Source organism: Cloeon dipterum, chromosome 4 (genome assembly GCF_949628265.1).
Source record: "Cloeon dipterum chromosome 4, ieCloDipt1.1, whole genome shotgun sequence".
In the NCBI taxonomy this organism is placed as follows: domain Eukaryota; kingdom Metazoa; phylum Arthropoda; class Insecta; order Ephemeroptera; family Baetidae; genus Cloeon; species Cloeon dipterum.
Window position 1 is genome coordinate 10,504,555 of NC_088789.1, and position 21,580 is coordinate 10,526,134.

At 38.5% G+C, this 21,580-nt stretch overlaps 1 protein-coding gene across 1 annotated transcript in view; it reads left to right on the forward strand.

The window, feature by feature from the left end:
• The first annotated feature begins 631 nt into the window (after positions 1-631).
• The window catches only part of glu (structural maintenance of chromosomes 4-like protein gluon), a 34,077-nt gene continuing 13,128 nt past the window's right edge, over positions 632-21,580 (forward strand). Inside the window, exon 1 of the mRNA XM_065490837.1 lies at positions 632-635. The gene's annotated coding sequence lies outside the window, so the exon portion shown is untranslated. The remainder of the gene's footprint in view (positions 636-21,580) is intronic.

Consider the following 21,580-nt stretch of genomic DNA (forward strand, 5'->3'; position numbering starts at 1 on the left):
CACAGGTTCACAGTTTACACCTGATTAGGTGCCCATATCTCTATTAGAAGGCAAAGGGCCGGGCGCGTGTGCGGTAGATATTATATTTAGCGGCGCACAGAGTTGTATGGAGAGAAATTACCCATCTGTGTCCAAGTGTTAATCAAGCAAAAGAGCCTTTGAGTCTCCTGTTCCATGCACGATGCACAGAGACCGCAGCAACAGCGCAAATTCGCTTCAGCCGTGATCACAAAAGAGATTCACGACTTCACGCGTGTTGTCCCGGGGATTTCAATAGTGCTAATCTAAAGTGATGCAGCTTTTGAATGATTAATGTTCGGCTCAAACTGGCCACTTGATTAGGATTGCTATATCAAAACTTGTTTCAACAGGAAATAAAATTTGGATTTATATTGCACTCATAGCAAGAGGATATAATCTTCGCCTTTAAATTTAAAATTATTTTTTGCCCAACGAAACAGAGATTTGCCTCTACTTAAAATTAATATTTAGTGCCTTAAAGGAACCTTAAGCTATACAATTTCGTTGACAGCAATATACAATTAGGAAATACAGTCTAATTGAACCAATTGATACTTAGAAAATTTGATGATTATCAAATATGTTCATATATTGTCTTCAAAATCCTCATTTTAATATATGGCATTTATACTAAAAAAAAAACATTTTAATAAATCAATCCCTTTCCAAAATGAGCACAGCAAATTTGAAATTGAATAAGAAACTGTTCAAAATCTGGAAATGAAATTTTAAAAAAATCAGATTTAAATTTTCAAAATTTAAATAAAATCTACAAGCAATCAATATATTTTGATATTTTTTTCTAGTTTTTCAAAAAAACCTAAACAGCGACTTTTGGTTGAAGCCCTTTTCGGTTAGAGTAATCTTTATTTATATGTTTATTTAAAGGAATATTGCGGCGCAACTTGTGACTTTTTGCAACGTCGCAATTAATGTTTGCATTTTTAATATACATTCAAAACATAAATAATATCATTTGAAGTGGTGGTGGAAAGGGAGAAATCGACCAGCTCGCACTGACTGAGTGAGCAGAGTTGCTGGAAGTAAATAAAAACATATCCAACGGCAGCCCTCATCAAAGCACAAATACGTGAAAAATTCCTTTGTTTGCACATTATTATTTTTCAGATTTACAGGGTGGAAAAATTTAACGACGCTGATGGAAAATTAAAGCGGCAAATGAGCAGCATTTGAGGTTGTGTTTTCGAGCGGCAGTCGAATAATAAAAAAAACCCACGCGCGCCTCGCTCACTATTGCTTTGCAGCAGCGTGAAATGCAAAATTCACATTTTCAAACAGCAACACAGTGGTGTCGGTGGTGGCGAGAAAAATGTGAAAAACAACGGTTTGAAACGAATTAAAAAAAAAATGAGAGAGTGAATGTGTCTGAAAATGCTGCCGGGGTTTTGAGAGCAAGTTTTTAGTCCACTGGGCACACATCAGTACAAAAACACACATACGCGCGCATGTTGTATTTTGTCAATCAAAAGAGAGAGAGAGAGAGAGACTGCCGCGCCGCTCAGCTTTATATCCATTTATTTGTTGTGTGCGCCGCAGCGCGGTTGGGCGGCCGCCGTTTTTGTGTGGAAATATGAATTCATACATATTTCTGCCGGGAATGATCAAAAGAATAATGCTCTCTGGCCGCTCTTTCGATATGCACGAATATATCTAGAGCACGCACAAAGGGCCGGTTTAACGTCCAATTTGTGACCATCAAATGCAATATCACTCGCTGCTCCGCTGCCTCGCTGTTGCGCGCTCTGGCTTCCTGTTGCTTAAATGTCAAGCATAATTATGAGCTTACGTTACTTTGGCTGGAGCATGATTACTTCGGTTTTCTTTAACTCTACGCATAACAAACGCGCATTTCAACCATCCCTTTGCTCACTGAAAATTTTTAATAAATTTAGAGCAGATAATAATGATCCTGTTGGTACATCTGCCAGTAAAAATAGAAAATGAAACTGCTCTTAAAATTCGAGAAATGTCTGGAACTGCAATATTAAATCAAGGTTCTTCGATCTGCAAAAAGCCTAGAATTAAAAATTTAGCCTGCACATTGATAAATTCAAATGTTTGTTCTTTGCTATTTCTAATATGTACATTTGTCATAACGACAATTCAACATGGCTGAATTGCCTATTTCCTGAATTCAAGTCGAGCCTATAATAGTGATTGCAATTAGGGAAATACGGTTAGAAGGACTGTATACTTTTATTTGTTGCGGAAATGTTGTTTACTTGTGTTCATTGGAGAACACTTAGAAAATGTTTTTTTATTCTAAAATAATTTTCACGTCTGAAAGATTTTTGAAAACAAAGTAAGAGGGAATTTTCTAAAACGCATGATTTTCATACATGGTTAAATTTTATTACTCATGGCAATTGCTTCGAGCATCAAAACACAGCCCCGGTTCATCACAGATCCAAAAGTTATTAGTTTTCATCAAATTCAGACTATAATGAGCTGAAAAATGTGGTTTCTAACTTAAAGTCTCTGCCGCGTAGTTTTAGGCGGTGACTTGGATGAACCGGCTGGAGCTGAATTTTTGGATGGTGGCAGCTGAGATTTTTTTCCGGCTGCTGGCGGGGTGGACAAAATTTTTTATTTGAAGCTTGATTGTGCTTAACTGCCTGAAGGGACAAAGGACCATTTTTTCTCCACCCCCTTTCGATTTTTTGTTTACTTTTTGGCCGCCGGCTGGCGTGGCTGGAACAGCATATAGACAAAGTCACGGCGGCTGGCGGCTGACCACGAGACCCAAATTTAGCCGACTGGTTGTGAAACCTCTATTTTTAACTACATAAATTTATATCCATAAATTATCTCAGCATAAAATAATAAATTAGCCACTTTAATATTATGTATGGTTAAAATACAAAATCTTACGAAATGGAAAATTTACTGGAGCCTTATGCAATGGATAAGTCTTCTGAGCTCCGATTGATATAAAATATATTCCACCAAAATTGATATGCGAACAAAGCTCCGAATTTTGACGTGCGATGTCAGGGGCTATTAAAATAAGTCGAGCCGGCGGGGCGGTTGCCCCATGCTGTCGCCCCTTTCTACCGCTATTACATGCGAATTGTCCTCGGGGCAGGGTTGCGCAGCACAGAAGGGGCCGTCGCCACATGTCTCCAGCGTCATTGCCCGAATTCCCACGTCCTTTGTGCGTCCGCTCTTGCATTCCTCCACAAAATGTGAAAGAAAGTCACGGAAACGCCCACCGCATAATGCCGCAATTATTGGCTAATGACAGGCTCTTTTTCCTCTTGCGGCTCACCCTGCAAATAGGATGCCTGCTGTCGCTGTGAATACAATGAAAGCATGAGAAAAAGAACACATAGTTGAATGAAAAGGTCCGACGGAAAGGTGCTGCGCTTCATTAACGTGGCATATTTTTTTCCAACTCTGGTGTGGAGAGAAAAACAAGCTTCTCTTTTTCCGACATGCTGTGGTCTGTGTTTTGTGTTTACAACTCTCTCATACTGGAGACGCTATAGCTTGTTTGCATTCACCCTTTGCGAGAGGGTAAGATCCGAAAGATCGTTAATTATTTCATACTTGAATTGACACTCACATGGGATGATTCCAATTCTAAATAACCGCTGTTAATATTGTTCAGAAAATTGTGACACAATAATGAAACTCATTTAAGAAGTGTATATCTTACTACTTATGAAATATTTTTACGATTTCCTTCAAATTCTCTTGGGTCCGAGTTGTGTAATCTAACAAAAAAATATGAGCCTGCTCATTTTTTTCATTTTTTTTATGTAAAGCCTGATGAAACATTTTTATCCACTGTTCAGTTCTGTGTTTAGTTCGATTTAGTTTTAAATTTGAAGTTGAACATGGAGAATTTACTCTTAAGCCGCGGTAAATTTCCATAAATCGAGGCGTTTATATTTTGTAAGGTTTTTAAAACTTCCCAAAGTTCTGATTCTAAATAAAACATTAATGACAATAACAAATTTTTAAATTAATTAATTAACAATAACTTGTTTTAAATTTATTTTGTAACTCTAGTCTACGTTGTTCCATTTTAGAGGGCAGTTAAAACAAATATTTTCCCATTGTTAATTTCTCCATCTGAAAAAAAAACAAGACCAGTTCAATAAACGTCGATAAAGGCTGATGTGAAATATTAACAGCACAACGAGAGACGTCAGTCTCAATTCTTCTCGGTTTGACGAGGTTGGACCTGCGTCTTTTTCCGCTGGTTTTCTCACATGCGGGAGACTTTTGTGTCCTCCTTTCACCCGCTGGACGTCCCACTGAGGACGGTCCGTGTAATAAAATAGAGCGCGCGGTTCTTTTGAGCGAAATTCTTCCAACGTGTCTCCCCGGGGGTGCCTTTTAATTGAAGTCTCAGTAGCAGTACGTTATACCGGAGTAATTATTGTTACTTCGGCCTGGATAAGGGGCGGACAGTTTTATTATAAGCCGATATTCGGCGACAAAGCCGCTTGGTTTGTGAATTCCGAAGCAAAATTCACGACTTATATTGAGTTACGATGGTTTTTTGGTCAGAGCTATTTCTTACAGCTTTTGGAAATGAAAGCGTCGTGCGGTTTCACAGTTTACCCTGCAACGAAACGGCTTTTATTGTGTTGATTTATTTTATATACCGAATACCGCAATTTCTTTCATTCACTCGAAAGTGCATGCATGCGTATTTATATGCTGTTGCTTTAGTCAAAAGCACTACAAAAATTACGCCTTAATTGATTTTAATGTGTGCGGTATTGTAATTTTTCAAGTTGACAGATGCTTTTTATTCCGAAACTGCTCCTTTGCTTCGTTCGGTTGTTAATGTTAAAACAGACGGAAAGCACGCGACGTGCGCGCACACGTGATACTGTGCACACTTTCAAGAGGCACGCTTGCAGAGAATTTTTCTTGCGCCTCTTGACTGCCTAAAAGAGTGTGAGCAATGCAACGCAGGTGGCCGCAGCAAACCTTGATCGTTTTCAGATTCATGAAAATTTGTTGAAATTTATTTCCTCTGCGTCTCCTGTTTAATAATTTCTCCCAAACACGCCTGTAATATTTTCGTAGAATTCTACGCAGCGAGAAATAAAAGTTTAACCGCGCGAGGGCGGGGTGCGAGCTTTTCAACTTTGCCATTTTGCAGCACGCGGTCCATAAACGACTCAACTTCACAGCCCAAGTCCGTGGCATGAAACGCGTGCGTATATTTTTCGAGCAACGCGCGCGCGTCTACTTTTGTGAAATGAAGCGTTCACACACCGTCATCGGTCGGTCCATATCTCTTTGGTCCAGCCGCCGTCGGTTATGCAGCCAGCAGAGCACTACATAGCGAGGGTGTTTTGTGCTCGGTTTGCTCACCCTTTTGCTCTGCCCCTATGTATAACACACACGCCCGAATCAATGGTGTGAACAACCGTAAATTATATTTCCATATCCAGCAGCAGCATCTATAGAACGCGTGGAAAATCTACTTTTTCGTAGCAGCAGCCAGAGGCAACTCTGTTCTTTATGTTCAAATGTTCGTCAACCCTCGCATGTTTGCAAAAGTTTGGAATCAGATGAGAAAATTAAACAAACAAGTTTGGCATGGTTATAAAGCAACGTGATACTTTTTAAAAACGTGCATGTGCATATTGCAATAATTAATAAAACATGTAAACAGTTCCGTACCAATTTAATTTAAAATTAAATTGAAGATTTTATCCGAGAAAAAAGAGAAGACCAAATAAATTGTGCAAAAAAAGAGGGGGTTTAAGAAAAATCAAAACTTTTTTGTGTAAAAAAATAATTGGACTTTTCCTCGATGGTTGAAAGTTGTTCTCAACTTTCAGCACACAAGAACAACTTCGATTTTTTTCATCATCAAAAATGACATCCTCGAGTGAAAATTTCTAGATTTTATTACTTTGCTCACCGATTTTATTTGATTTCATCCCTCTAGATTTTATAAACTCTTCCTTTCGTGTAAGTGCCATTTTTTAAAAATTCATTATCCAAGATTTTATAGAGAGCATTATTTGATATAATACATTTATTTCAGGCTGAAGCAAGAATATTGAAACATCCTATTAGACAGCTTTCCAGAAATTGTCTTGTGGAACTGAAAACATGATAAATATTACGAAGTTTTCAAAAGAAAAATCATCGTATGTAAAATTCCAAAGTATGCAATGAATATTTATTACTTGGATAAATTAGATAAATTAGTCTATACAATGAGATTTACTTGGGAATGAATAACGATTTGTTATGTTGTAGAGTTTCAAAATGCACGGAAATACCTACAAGTTTCCTGTTTCACAAAGCATTAAAATATTTGAAAATTTACTATGCAATGAGAAGAAGTCGAGCAGAGTACAAACTGAATAATCTTGCAGCCTGTCATTCGGAGGTGAAATTTCAAGCTGCTGCCGCTACTGCTGCTGGATAGACGAGAGATAGAGATGGATAATATGCTAACGAGTTGCTCTGCGCGCTGACATTCAAATATTATCCTCTGACACAGCGGCGGCAGTGAGCGGCCTGCCTCCCCCTGGCTGGCAAACCTCCCCGCAGTGATATTTGCTCTAATTAGACTGTCAAATGCAATGTTACCAATTACATTTATACAGCGGCAACGCCGGCAGTCAGAGAAAATTTCAGCTCTTGTTTGCTGTGCTCGCGCGTTTTGTGTGTTTTATTCATCAACTGCTGCGCTGCTGCTAATTCCATTTATTTGCCCTCGCTCTCCAGCACCACTTTGCGCTACTTTGTCACATCAAGGCTGGTCCTCTCTGCTGTATTTACTTTGCAGGTTGCACTCAAATCCACTATATCACTAAGTTTCTACTTCTTTTGGCTTAATTAACTGTCGTCTCAGTGTATACCTTAAGAGAGTTTATTATTTTTAATGAAGTCACAGCGTAGCGAAAATTGCCGTTAGCGAGAAGCATTCATTCTCTATCATTTTTATATCCAGTATTATTATTTTTCTCATAAGCTGCACACCATTGGATATAGACAATGACGAGGGGAATTGGTATCGGGAGGAAAAAGCAAAATAACAATAATCTGCATTTATTTTTTATCGATAACTTTGGCAGATTCTGAATGCAAACCGTTGCTCAGTCCTGAGCTGATCGATTATTGAAAAACTCAAGAGTAACGTTTGTTGCTTAATTCCACAAGTTCCTACATGAATTGTGACAAGATTAACTTTATAATAAAAAAGCACCACTGACTTTTGATTGTGACTAGAAAGGTTTTAATTATTTCTGACTTGATAAAAATTTATTGCTAAACTCTATCACAGAAGGTTTTGACTTTCTAGATTTTTATTTCAATACGAGGTCGGCTGGTGCAGTACAAAAGTAAATCCAGCATCTGCCAAAAGTTTAAAAAGGGCCATTTGCGCGGTATTGCCATTAAGCCGAGTGTGAGTAATCGGCGAGCAGCACAATACGCACTGGAAATACATATAAAATAATGCATAACGGCCGGCTCAGCGGCAGTCGTACTCATTATCTGGTGCCTTGGGCGGCACACAAGTCAATAACATCATTATGATAAGGGAGGGGCAGGCGAGGTGAGGTGAGGCGAGCGAGTTTGTCTTTGGCACAATGCCGCAGTCAGTGGTATTCGCGGATCATTCGTCATAAAGAGTGTCGTCAGGTGGAGCAAATTGATTAAGCAATTTCTCATGCGTGGCTTGAGTAATGACAATATGCCAATTGCGCGCACTTTTATTCGTGTGCACCTCTGGTAGACGAAGCGGAAGATGCGAGGAACAAACTATTTGAGCAGAGCACAGGCACCCCGCGACACGCAGCGAGAAGTCGGCCAGGCCAGGCCAGCGGGCCGTTACTTTGCTAATAGTCGTCGGTCGGTCGGCGCAGTGTTTGCTGCCCAAGCACAATGCCGATCGCGTCCTTGCCTGCCTCTTTGATGAGGTGACAATATGTACATGTGTAATAATAAATATAGTAGACACGCTGAATTGGGAGAGCACTATACAGCGTTTTCTTCCCTTTTTTGTTCGCGCTGCATGCCTACTGTGGTGCGAGCAACATCTGCACACTCACTCACTCGCGTTAGTTTGGTTTTTTGCTTGTTGCGGCAACTGCTGCGATCGTGTCGGGTAAATATTGTGATGCTTTTCGCTCAAACACTCGTGCACAAGTGCCGTAATTTCGGGACATCTCTGAAGAGCGTCGAAATTAATCTCTGCGTCGAAATATTAACGTTAAAAATAAGAAATTTTAAATTTGCTGCAAATACTGGTGTTATTGATTGGTCGAGGAATAAGAATTTAAATGATTATCATAATTTTAAATTAGATTAAATTTTCATGATCTAGTTCTCATTGAGCTATGGTTGATTTTCTGTAAATAAATTTTCCTAATTGCTGTTGGCACCTTGCTATATATTTATCCAAAAAAATTGCCATGCAACATTTGAACATTGATAAAGGATTTTCTGCAAATAGAAATTTCCCCTAAATTGCATACATGCCGATAGCAAAAAGAGGAAAAATCGCTACAAAACCAGTATAAAAAGTGACCTCGAATTAAGCACTATACTACTTCTTGTTTTCTTGCCAAATAGTACATTAAATTTAAGCTACAATTTTATGTTAATTCAAAATCAGATAAATTACTTAAAAATCACTATTTATTGCAAAAAGAAGCATCCTTTTAGAAGAATAAAAAATATTTTTGTCGTGTTTCCAAACTAGTCCATTCTTGTTTAAACTCTAACCGATCTTCTAGACAAAACGCACAGCAATATTGCGCAAAGCAAAACGTACACTGTTCATTTTGCTACGAAAATATTTGCCTATCAAAGCGTCACGCTGCTTCGTATTAACAAGATGATGAGATTATCTGCGACTAACATCTCCCCTGTTAATAAATTGCATGCATGGGGAGTGGTGGATCTTTGATTAGAGCGCGAGGCCAGTTGGGAGCCGCATGCAATGTGCGTTTATAAAGGGAGATCGAACGCCACTGGCTGTGGGAGACGCGTTTGATTGACAGAACAAAAGAGGTGTCCGCATTTAAAGCTTAAATCACGATCGGAAAAATAAACCCCCGAGGACTTCGGCCAAATCCAGTACACTCTGCGTGATGAATTATATGAAGCGAAAAATTAGCTTTGGTCCCATGAAAACGTGGACATTTTTCTATATACAGTAAAAACGTTTCAATTTGCAGTGCAAATTTTGAAATGTTTGAAGTGTAATCGGATCAGTGTTCATTATGACGACAAATTACAACCTCAATTTTTGTGCACGTATGAATCAGGATAATTACGTTTAAAACTCACAGAATTTGATAATTTGGAATAAATTTATTCTTTTTATTTTTGTTTATTCTTGCCAAGTCATATACATAAAATACAAATATTTATTCATTTAAAGAAATAAATACACTAGTAGGTTCTTTTTTTAATTCAAATTTAACGAATGGCGTGGATATTGGCTAAAATACTTAACATTTTGAATAGGGCAGCAGTTGCAGCCGTCAGAAAGGTATAAGTGGCATTTTACCGTAATAAAGCCTCTCTCGTGTAAGACAAATTAAGCTGAATTTATTTCTCTTTGAAATTAGATTTTTTTACAAATGATGGTATTTTGAGCTTGGTAATTTAGGGAAGGTCATAGGGAGGGCAAGTGGAGGGGTGAACAAAATTTTTTCACTCGAATCCTCTTTTCGATTCTGCTCAGTAATGAGTAAAGGCGGACGTACATATTCGATGATCGCTGATTCAGAATTCTCTGCAGCCTAAACTGTGGTTTTGAATTTTGTTTTTGAGGTAAGTATACTACTGACGAGGTCTGCGGGGCCAAAACACCTGCTGTACACAACAAGAATGAGTTATTGAGTTATTTAATTTTGTCCACCCAAAATAGAATCACCATCCTGAATTAATTTCCACGCATATAGTAAAGCCACATTCGTTTAAATAAAAAATTATTTGTTTTGCTGAATTAATGCAAAATGAACTAGTAAAAAATCGCCATATATTTTAGCTTGATATTGTTGTGAATTTATCAAATTGGATGAACGTGATTGAGGTTGATGAAGAATATTTTCATGATTAAATATTACAAAATTTGACTTAAAATATTTTGATAAGTGGTTATAAGCAAATTTAAAGAGACAAAACTGTTAGGTAAATTAAAAATCTATTTTGTCGGGAAGCACTTTTCTAAAGAAAGTTAGTATTAAACTGTTTGCTAAAGAAACCTAAATTAAATAATATCACTTTTAAATGCACATCATGATGCACCATAGGTAAACGTCAGTAGCTTCCTTTGAAATTCTAACTTTGTGGATACACAGTTTTTGTGCTATGAGCCGCGGTTTTGGCTCCGACGAAGCGTAAACAGCGAGAATTTCAACGAGACGCTGGCGCCGGATTGAAGTTCAAAGCACGAAATCTGCTCAAAATTAGCGTGAGAAAGAAAGAAAGCCGGCAGCTCAAAAAGGCGCGCGATCAATCGGGTTCTGCAGAAGATATATAGAAAGATCGACTGCCGCTGCTGTTCGCGTTTCTTTGATATGGTGAAATTGTTGTGTGGCGGAGGCATCAAAGTTGATTCAACCGTGTTTGTTTCAGCGACGTGCCCCGAATGCGATTAACCCCCGAGCACACCCCATTTTCGCCGACGAATTCCATTAATCCGCGCCCCAAAGCGACACCCGGTTAGCTTGCTCAGTCTGAGTCCGTAGTCAGTTTGCCGGTGCGAAAACTAGCGTGTAATTTGTGACGGTTGATTGTTGCACCCTCGAATTCTGCACTCGACCTCTCTAACGATCTCTAACTGCCTTTCATTGTTCTCTCTCGCAAATATTTTGCAATATTTGAGAAATTTAATTTTCTTTGATTTTTTACCACGAAATAGTGCACAGATGGAGATGGGATATCTGCTTTTATTTTGTGGAAAAATATTTTATTTTATTGGATACGTTTAAGATAACTTTTTAATACAAATATAAATGACTTGGTTTATCATTATTCATTATCATCAGAGTTGGAAATTTAAGATCAGCTTTTTTAATTTAGAAATCAAAATTAACGTTTATCACGCAATTTTATGACTTTAGAGCCACGCCTTAAAATCATCTGAAACCTTCTTTAGACCACAAAAAATCTAAAACTGCTATAAAATGGTTATTTCGTCTACAAAGCCTTATGAAAATACTCTAAAAACCCACACGATAATGTATTGTCGGGGCATGAGCTTAGTATTAATCAATTTTTTGGGGTAATCGAATTAAAAAATTGATTTCGGGATTTGCTCTCGAAACTGTTTGTTGGCCGTTTAGACCGTTAAGTAAAAACTGAACACATTAAAATTTTAGTGTGCTTCTCAGTGTGAGATTTTCAACTATAAAATCAAAATACTTTCGTTACTTTTTCATTTGAAATTTAATCACAAATTTGTGCACCACTTCTATATTATAAATTAATTAATTTAATTAAAAGAGGATCTAATTAGCATTTTATTCAGTACTCACTAATACAAAAACAATTAATTTTTCAGAAAAATCCAAATTTTTTACTAAAAACTCCTTTTTAAAGCAAAGACGTCAATGAATTCCAATTGGGATTAATTGGTTTCGAAAATCACTTAAAAATGGGTATATGCCATGCCGTCTAACGCTTTCTTAATTCGCTTTGACGCCGTCTTAGAATATTCGCATTTCGTAAATAACAAAATTAATAATACATATATTTATTTAATTTAGAAATGGAGGGTAACGGATTTTGAAGTTGAGAAGAACCAAAAGCTATTAGTGTTTTTGTTCTTTACTCACACGTTTTAATTTTAATAATGTTTTTTATATTCAAATAGTGAATGAGAAAATCAGTTCAAATTTAACGTAAAAGTCTTTCACCAATCTACAAAAAATGCAACATAACAAGTTAGAAGCGGGTCTTTGTTATTAAAATTCGAGGCACATCAAGCAGCATCAGATCAAGCAAAGCAAAAGGCAGGAAAATAAAGCGCAGCACAAAGGGCAGGCACGTTCCCTATTTCCCCTTTGCTATTTTTCCTGGGCGCCGACATCTGTTGGTTTTTCGCGCGATGTGATAAGATATTCACCTCTCATCGGTTCGCTTTCGGGGCGGCCAAATTGTTGATTCGATATCTCCTCGAGAGAGTGAGAGCCGGCAGCAGCACGCGCTCTCACTCACTCATTCACAGTTTGACTGCGAGCGGGAGTGACGGACTGGAAATGTGCATTTAACGGCACCGCACCACCGTCGTCGCCGCCACCGCCGCATCAGTGTAATTTTGTGTTGCATGCGCCCCGCTCAGCAGCAGCTAGCGCACAATAATCTGCTGATGTATCTGCGGCACACCGCTAAATGAAGCAGCCATCAAGCCAGCCACAGAACTGTCACCGCCAAAATATACACACGCTCACAAAAGTTGGAGCGCTGCGAGGCTATATTTGTGTGTATACGCATAAACACAGACAGACACGGACTGCAAACTATTAGTTGAACGAACAAGCGAGTCGGAGTTTCGGGCAGTAACACAATTAAGGCTGCTTGCATAGTCTTTTAACAAAATTTATTTTCGTTAACTATTGGGAAAACGCTATTAAATTAAATTTGAGTCCTGTGTGATCATACTGTGCTGATTTATTTTCATAAATGCAGTTGAATTAGTTCGATTTTTGGAGTATATTACGCTCCTAGTTTGTAAAAAGATGTTAGCACTTTAGTTTTTGGGACTTACACTCTATTGCATTTTAAATTTTTAGTTTTGATTAGAATGCAGTACTTTTCTCCTTTCGACGATTCAGTTTGTCACCTTTTCGAGGAGCTTTCAGATTATTTGCCTCCGTCCTAAAACCTAGTTAAAATTTTCAAATACTTTCAATTGAGATTATAAATTCGATTAATTTTCAGTGAATAACAACCAACAAAAGTCAGATCAAGAAAATACTCATTACCAAAATGGGTTTTGTATAAAATCAACGCTGTTTTAACTATGTTATTTTTAGGGAAATTTATAAGTTTTAAATAATTCGTTTATTAGAGGATCATTTCCCCCCAAAATTGATTCAAATGAGCTAGCATATTTTACAGTTTGATTTAAAAGGAATATGACGGATGCAGTTTTTATTGCACCTGAATATTTACGAGCTGGTGTTTGAAACAAAGCTAAGATTGCATACAAACGTTTTTACTAATTGATATCATCTGTCCAGTAATAATAGTTCTGCTCCTCTAGCAATCAAGTACAGTGTTTTTACAAACCTAACATTCTGGTTTGAGGTGACAATGGGGTAAACGTGGTCTATAGTCACTTTCATACTGCAAGGCGTAACATATCTACATATCATCATTTACAGCAAAGAATTTGTTTCTAGTTTCGCGAACTATAGGATCTAGAGCATTTGTTTTATAAAATCTCTTATTGTTAGTGTTATCTTACGAATCTTTCTTGACGCCTTTCAATCCGCAAAAGATTAACAGATAAGTGAAGCCAGCAGGAGCACATACCCTCAAATCTAAATTTAATTGTCTTGCTGCAAATTTGTCATTCAATGCTAAATGTATCTATTTAAATTTAATTTAAAGAATTATAAAAGAGTCAGGGAAAGGGATCAAAACTCACACAGTCCGTGCCTGGCTGGTTAAATTTGCGAGGAGGAGCATGACGCGTATTCCGCTAGGGGTGCCGGGGATCAGCAGAGAAGTGTCATCCTCTTGTCACCCAATTCCAAGTGCAGCAGCAGTTGCTGTCAACATTTGCGGCTGCCTGCAAAAGCCAAGGGCCAATTAGCTGTCAGCCAAAAAGTAAAACAAGAAAAGGTTCAGTCTAGTGCTCCAAAAATTCGTTATGTAAATTCAATTTTCGGAGAGTACAATTTCGCTTTCTCGTATTTCAGTTCAAGATATGGACGCGGCAAATTAGCTGTAGAGATAAATTTTTGCTCCATTGTCAACGTCAACTGCTGCATATAATCATTCGAGAGTCCAATTTAAAAATTCACAGCAACAACTGAAGCATGAAAATAATTACGCAAAAAGAGGAACTTGCAAGGGCGGCTGCGGCAGCGCGTCAATTTTCGTCGGAAAGGCGCACTTTGCTTTAATGAATAATTGGCAAATAATGCAGGAATGCGTCGCTGGCGAAATACGACGAACAATTTTTCTCATCGTTTCCACAATAGATAATCCCGAGCGCGGCGCAGAGACTCCCCTTGTCGAAATAAAAAATAAAAGGCGCCCCTTTTTGCGAGCGGCAGGAAAATTCCCCGACGCCCCCAGCAGTCACTCTCTCTCGGGCGCGCGTATATTTTTGTGAAATATATTTTATTCGTTTTAAACGTGTTCAGGATAGAGTACCAGGAAGCGGCATTTAAATCACTCCATTCTAGGAGATTTCACGGTGGATTTAGTTCTGTTCATTGGGCTGAAAACCTCCTCCCGTTCATCCCCTGAATGTGGGGCAGTGGCCAAGAATATTTTATAAGTGTGGACCATCAAGACGGAAGTGCTGCACCAGAACAAGTTATGACTGCCCAACCCTCGCCATACTTTCGTATTTGTGTATTTATCCCATTCGTTTCCAATGGCTGACTTCGGCAACGCGTAAAACACGCTGTACGAATACTCAAATGTGGTGTGTGTCTTTTTTAGAAGGGATTCTGACGCTTTAAGCCAGAGGAAACAGCGAATCCGTGGCTAAAGTGCTATGGTTTTTGTTGGAGAATTTCTTCATTATTTCCAAATTTGTTTCTTAATGGAAAGAGTTCATCAATAATTTTGCTATTTAGCGACAAAATCTCTATTAATTAAAAAATAAGCTCACCGGGTCCCAGGTCTTAATAACACCGCCGAGCGGATAACATGGAACAAGTGGCCGCAGAGGAGCAACCAATGTGGCCATTTTTTCGCCTGCCCGCACCAAGGTCTTTGATTGAAACGCCCGAAATTTGTCACTAAAGCCGCTGGAAAGGTGAAAAAACAAGAAAGTGGCGAGTCGGCGCCGGTGCGCCTTCCAGCCCGTTAAGCTATTTGAGCATTTCTGCTGGAACTGAAAATATCTATATGGTAGTTTTCAAGTTCGTACCTATGGAGAACTTATTCACGCAACCAGACATATAATCATCTAATTTAGATTAATTTAACTAAATTTTTCCGACAGTAAAAATAAATACAATAAATTCACCTTTCAAAGTAATACACACACAGGTTTAATCTTCATTTATTAGCAAATAATTCATCTCATTTTAATAGAAAATAAAGCTCAGATAGAAATTTTTAGTGTTTCAAGCGTTTGAATTATTAGATAAATGTAAAAAAATATCCGATGAATAAAATTATTCCAAATTAATCATACAGCATTTATGTTCGAGAACGCCATATAAAGTATCAGATAATATTAACCTCATGAAGGAGAGGATCTCCTTGAGAATAAGTGCAAAATCCATAAATTACCTCCATGGCATTTATTGCCGTGTGTGCATATCTATTCATAAGAGCGCCGCTAATAGCCGAGGCCCTCTCTATCTTTGAGTGAAAAGGCGTTTGATATTTATGGGGAAATAAGAGAGAACGAGCCGGAAAGCAGCCGCCTGTTATCAGGCAGTGTGCACACAAAAACCAACAAGCACTTTTACTTGCAAGCAAGCACGCACTCACAAAATCCTCCCTTTGGAACGAGGGGATAGAAGTTCCTTGGCTTTCTCGAGAGCAGAAATCTTTTGAAGATTGCCAAACTTGGTGTACAAGGGAAATATGTATTCACCGCAACTGACAAGGCAAAATAAGATTAAAGCGAATTCCAGCGTGATTTTTCTCAGCAAAAAGGTCGAGCTTGTGCGCAAACAGGTATTCCCTGCCAACAATCGACTGCTTGAGTGCTCCTTTTCGCATACACACACTCTCTCTTTGCGAGAGGGAGCGCGACTTTTAAACGGACCCTCAAGCCTCCTTTGGAAGCTGTGCGACGCGGCAGCTTATTTCGAGAGGCCAATTAAAACGCAGTCTTCTGCTGCGATGTGACGATTCATTTTCAAGAAATGTGGTACCTTAAATTATAAGGTAAAATATTTTCGGTTTGGCTATTTTACAGAGTAAAGATAAGGTGGTATATAAATTTTGGAATTCTTATCAAGTGCAAAATCAATTTTAATTGCAAATGGGATGGCTGATTTACTAGGAAAAATTTTGCATTTCTATTCAGCAATTTATTTTACAAAAATTCTTTTGATCTGTATACATAGTTTAATGAAAAGTTTAGTCATTGTTGATGTGGGGCCTTGCCGCCACTACTAGTAAAAATGAATATTGGGATGATGATTCCCGTAATTGTCATAGGTGGCAGTGTAAAGGTGAAGCTCACCTTTGCTGCACCTTTAACCCCCACTGCCTAATTAGACTCGCACGAAAGCAGTCGCATCTAATGTGGTCTCCCTACTCTGATGGAGAATGCGTGCGAGGTACGAATTGTATTATTGACGGAATCCGATATGGGGTATGCATAAATTATTGTTAATTAATTTGACATTTGATAATGTGGTGTACAATTGTTGATTCGTTATTTGATATATTGACTGTGATTTTTGTCTTCCAATTATAGTTCTGTTCATGTATACTAGAATCCTACGATTAATTGCCACGACAAGTCCCTAATAAAATGAACGATTGAGGACGTAAGCTGCCCTAGTTTTAATTTGAGGGCTCCTCGAACTTGGCCGCTACATTGATTATACGACATTTACTGCGTAATTTTTAAGCATTATTGAGAGTAAGATTTTCACCAAACATACCACATTAAAGCATTACGTATTTGACTCAAGAGACACACAATCCTCGCTGCAATAGGCACGGAAATTGAAAAATGGCCGTGGAAATATTTCACAGTTGCTCGGAAATGAAGAATGGAGGTGCGCTCATGCTGAAAAAAGGAGCGTGTGCCTGGATAAATTTTGTTTAAACACTCCTCGGCTGCTGCTGCTGGCGAAGCAAAAGCGGCTCGTAATTTTGATAAACTGCACAATGGAGGTCCATAAATACGCCGAACACACATTTATATAATACATAAATGGCAAAGCTGCTGCCGAGAGGAGATAGCGCGCTGTAGTAGCGCGCATAATCCTTAATCATGCTTCACTGACTCACCTTTCAAAATTCCATTACAACAACGAATTGAATAATGACGTGCTCACTTTTCTTGGTGCGAGAAAAGCCAGCAGCCGTTTTCTTTTGATTACTTGTGTCTGACGAGAAGAGCTGCGCGTTCAGTAAATGCCGCGCCGGTGAATTATTTTCCAGGCAGCGAGCAAAAAAATTAAACAGCCGGGAAGAAAAGAAAGCTGCTGAGGACAATTCCTTGTGTATATATTTTACAACATTTTCGTTGCTGCTGGTTGGCAAAATTGTAATAACAACCCAAAGCAGCAGCAGCAGCATAGCAGCGGCGGCAACTCCGTCTTTTTTTTTAAAAAGATCTCTGTATTATTTATTCTGCACCGCACTCTTTTTCCGACAAAGGAAGGAAAGACTACTCGCTGTGTTATTTCACTTGGCTGCCCCCTTGTAATTGGAATGGCGAAGAATATATAGAATAATAATCGCACACGCCACACGAGGGCAGTCTCTCCTCCTGCGCTGATTATTTTTTCCGAGCTTCCTTTGTCTGCTTTTTTGTTGCTCTAAGAAAATTGATGTAAAAGTAAAGTTAACACAGAGCCTTTTTAAATTCAAATACTGGGAATTTTTAAATGTTTCAAATTACCATTTTTGAAATTTTAAAATTGATGGTGGGTTCACAGAGTTCCAGAAATCAGTATTCCAAACCATTTCTCTATAATTTGCAACGAATAAAAAAATCATAAGTAATGATTTTACTGATATTTAGTTAATGATTTGCCAATTTTGCTATATACAAGATAAGTTACGACAGTTCAAAATTCAAACCATTGTACATTGTTATAGAAGTATTGTTTTTAAATGAATTTAAAAATTATTTAAAATTAATTTTTCAAAACCACTTCATCTGGTTCTCATACAGTTTTTGAACTCTGATCTTTGACTGTGACTTTTCAGGCTACATTAATTCAGAAAAAAATGAAAGTCGCATTATATTGCATGCAGCTGCTGCCTAAATTTATTCGTTCCTTGAATCAGTTGGTTGGCAGAAAGAGAGAGGGAGAGAAGGAGAGAAAATATTAAGATAACTGCCCTTAATGCGAAAGAGCATTTGGGGCGAATTATCATAACCCTCCAGATTCCACTACGTGCCGCTCAAAGTTTCCATTTTTACCCTCACGGCACTGTCTTTGCACTAGTCACTGATTTGAATTTTAAATGAGAACATGCAAAAAATCAATTACGATATGCTGGTACATGCTGTTGGAAAAGTAAAATGTATCTTCCTTCTTCCTTTAATTCAATTTCACAGTTGAGGCCGGAAAATAGGGTGGCAGAGGGATTTTGGATGTGACAGTAATTTTTCACAAAAACTAAAAGTTGTGTAACTCTAATAAATTTAAGAGAAAATTTATCTGTCCCGAATTATGTGAGACTGAAACAAATGTGCACTGGTGTGAACCTAATTTTCTGGATAGTTATGTATTGCTTTCATTATTGTTGTTGTTTATTCTTGCCAAAGTCATACAATTAAGAACAGATATAAAATTACAGCAATAAGAAGCCAACAACTGCATAGCGTTGTTTTCGCACCAGATGAAGACTCGGTCGAGGTCTTCCTGCAACGCGTCCGCGTCCTCGGGGGTGGCCACCACCCTATGAAGGGTGGTGTCGTCGGCGTACTGCTTGAGCCCCGAGCTGATCTCTTTCGGCAGGTCGGCAACGTAAACTTTAAAAAGCAGCGGGCCGAGGACACTGCCTTGCACAACTCCGGATAAGACCTCAGTCGGCGCTGAGAGCACACGCTACCGCGCAGACAGATATGCTTGACGCTTCTCTTCAGGGTTCTCGTTCTCACTCATCGACACGCTAAATAAATAATCTATAATTCTGATCAGCTGTTTCAGAGGTTTCGTCGTTCACGGGTGTCTGTTTTTCCTCTTTCCGCCGATTATCTTCTTGGGTACTGTCCTCTCGATGCAGCTGAAGACAGTCTCTTTCCAACTTTCCCATGCTCTAGAAACATCGTTCTCGTCTAACACGTTCACAAGATTACACTCAAGTTCCACGTTTAACACATTTCAATTCGCTCGCTGGAAGTTCGGCACTTGTTTTGGTGCGCCTTCACAGGAAGGGAGGCCACAAGGGCGTCAAGGTCGCTGGTGCCAAGCACCACTCGTGAATGTTCAACCAGAGCAGGGACATCACACAGCAGCAGGTCAATTATTTTCCCTGAACTATTTGTTGTTTGCGTCGGTGTTTGAATTAGTTACACAAGGAATAAATCGGCAAACACGTCCATAAACGCTTCGGCTGGTTGGGCTCCCACAACATTATGAACTAAATGATGATTTTTAAATTTAGAGGAGTGTTGTGAATTGTGAAAAATATCAGAAACATCAGAATTTCAATTCTGATGTTCATTCAAAATTTCTATTTAATGAAATAAGTTAAAATTTTTCCCCTTTGGGAAGGCATTTTCCGCACTTCAAAGCATTAACACAAACTATTTTGAGAAATTTTGTAATCTTGCATAAACACAAACACTTTTAGTAAACGCGAAAATAGTAGGGAAAAATGATGGATCATTGTTTTCCGCCATCATACTGAGTAGGGAACAGTCTGTTGCGGGTATTAAAAACACAATTTTTTTCAGTAAAAGGACGCTAACAGCTTTTGCTCGCTCGACAAGGTTCGGATTTGTGGCTCAATTTAGCGGCACTCGTAGACGAGCGAAAAGAAGGACCACCTTACAACGTTTCGCTCTTTCTTCCGCTCTCGCGGTGGGCTGGGTGGTGAAGTGCATTTGGAGTGACATGAACGGTGGTGACAACCCTTGTTAGTCCTGCTTATTGGCGTCCGGCGCTGGTAATCCATGCTTTCGCCTCGCTACTTGTCACTTTGGCCAACCACTGGAAACTTTTTCCATCTAGCCAGCCATCAAATAATAGCTGCTGTGAGAAAGAGAGCCGCCCTTTTTGTTATCACAGTAGCCGCTGGAAAATGATGAAAGCAGATGCTATCATCGAATTTGTTACATCTTCCTGCATCCCTCAAGAATTCGTTGATGGCGCCATCCCTGGCTCCTTAGGCCACACAGGAGCTATGTTTTCAGGATTAGTTCTTCAAAAGATTTATTGTTGAAAAAAAACATGGCATTTGCTTTTTCATTCAACTTTTATTTACGTCATTGCGCCGGATTTTTTTCAGACAGTTGGATATTATAATCTGCTTCAATCGAAGAATAGCTTTTATTGCGTGGGTCTATTTTCAATAAAATCGATATACCTGAAATCGTGTAATCTGATAGTGCTGCGTTACAAATTGTTTACAATGGTCTATGCGTGGGGTAGTGCGGTTTATAATCCAGGCATATTTATAGATCTATTGAACTTAGTAAAAATATTTACGATATCATGTATCTCTTCCCCTTAACATCGTTCATCCTTGTGTGAGGAGGTTTGTGAGACTCTTCTGGTCTAAATTGTTTGGCCTTCGCCTCATTTGCACAAGTTTGTGAGAGTGCGTGTGCATGCTATTAATTTTCGCGTAAAACAGCATCCCCCTTTAAATATATTGCGCGCCAAGTTAAAAGACTTCATGTGTGAATAACAACTCGTCGTCGTTATACGCGCGTCTTGATAATTGCAACAGCACTTTGTAATTAAAGTTGGTTCCGTTTCACAAGCACACGGTGGCTAGAAGAAGAGATATGTGCTGCTCCCACCCACTCCTCCCGCTCCACACGCAACTTCTTCAGGCATCTAATTAACAAAGTTTGCCGTGGGTACAGACGGCATTTCTTGCGCTTTCTCGAGAATAGCGCTTCCGCGAAAATTTGGTCTTGATATATTGCTGTGAGTTTTGGCTTCTTTGTTTTACCAATAAGCGCGTGCTTCGTTCAGATTGTGTGCACACACTTATTTTTGTTTTGAATTTTCTAACATTCCTCTTGCACGCCAATGGTACTTTCTGAACAGCTAAAATCGCTTTTTTAGGAAAATATTTCTCACATTTTAAGTTAAGTCTCCCGATTCCAAATTTATTTCATGGTTCCCGTGTATTTGAAATATTTTTTTTAATAAGAAAACAACTTGGAGAGCCTGCAAGATGAATTTCATAATTTTAATAATAAAATGCTAATTTTTACAGAAAAAAGCAAATTTTGCTTATTTCCGATATTTGAATTTCATATAATCTTGAAATGTTCTTGGTCATGAAAAGCTTCCTCTATTTCTTGAAAAGGTATATTTTTTAGTAAACAGCCCTCATTAAAATTTATGTTGCATTTTTAAAAATGTGATAGATCGTCGAAAGTCCAGTTCATGTGCTCGCATTAATATATAATTCTTACTTAGCTCATATCCCACAGGATATGAGCTTAGCAGAAGTCCTAAAAAGTGTTACGCGTTACATTACATAGCATGGGAAATTCCTTTTTGGGATCCTATTTGCT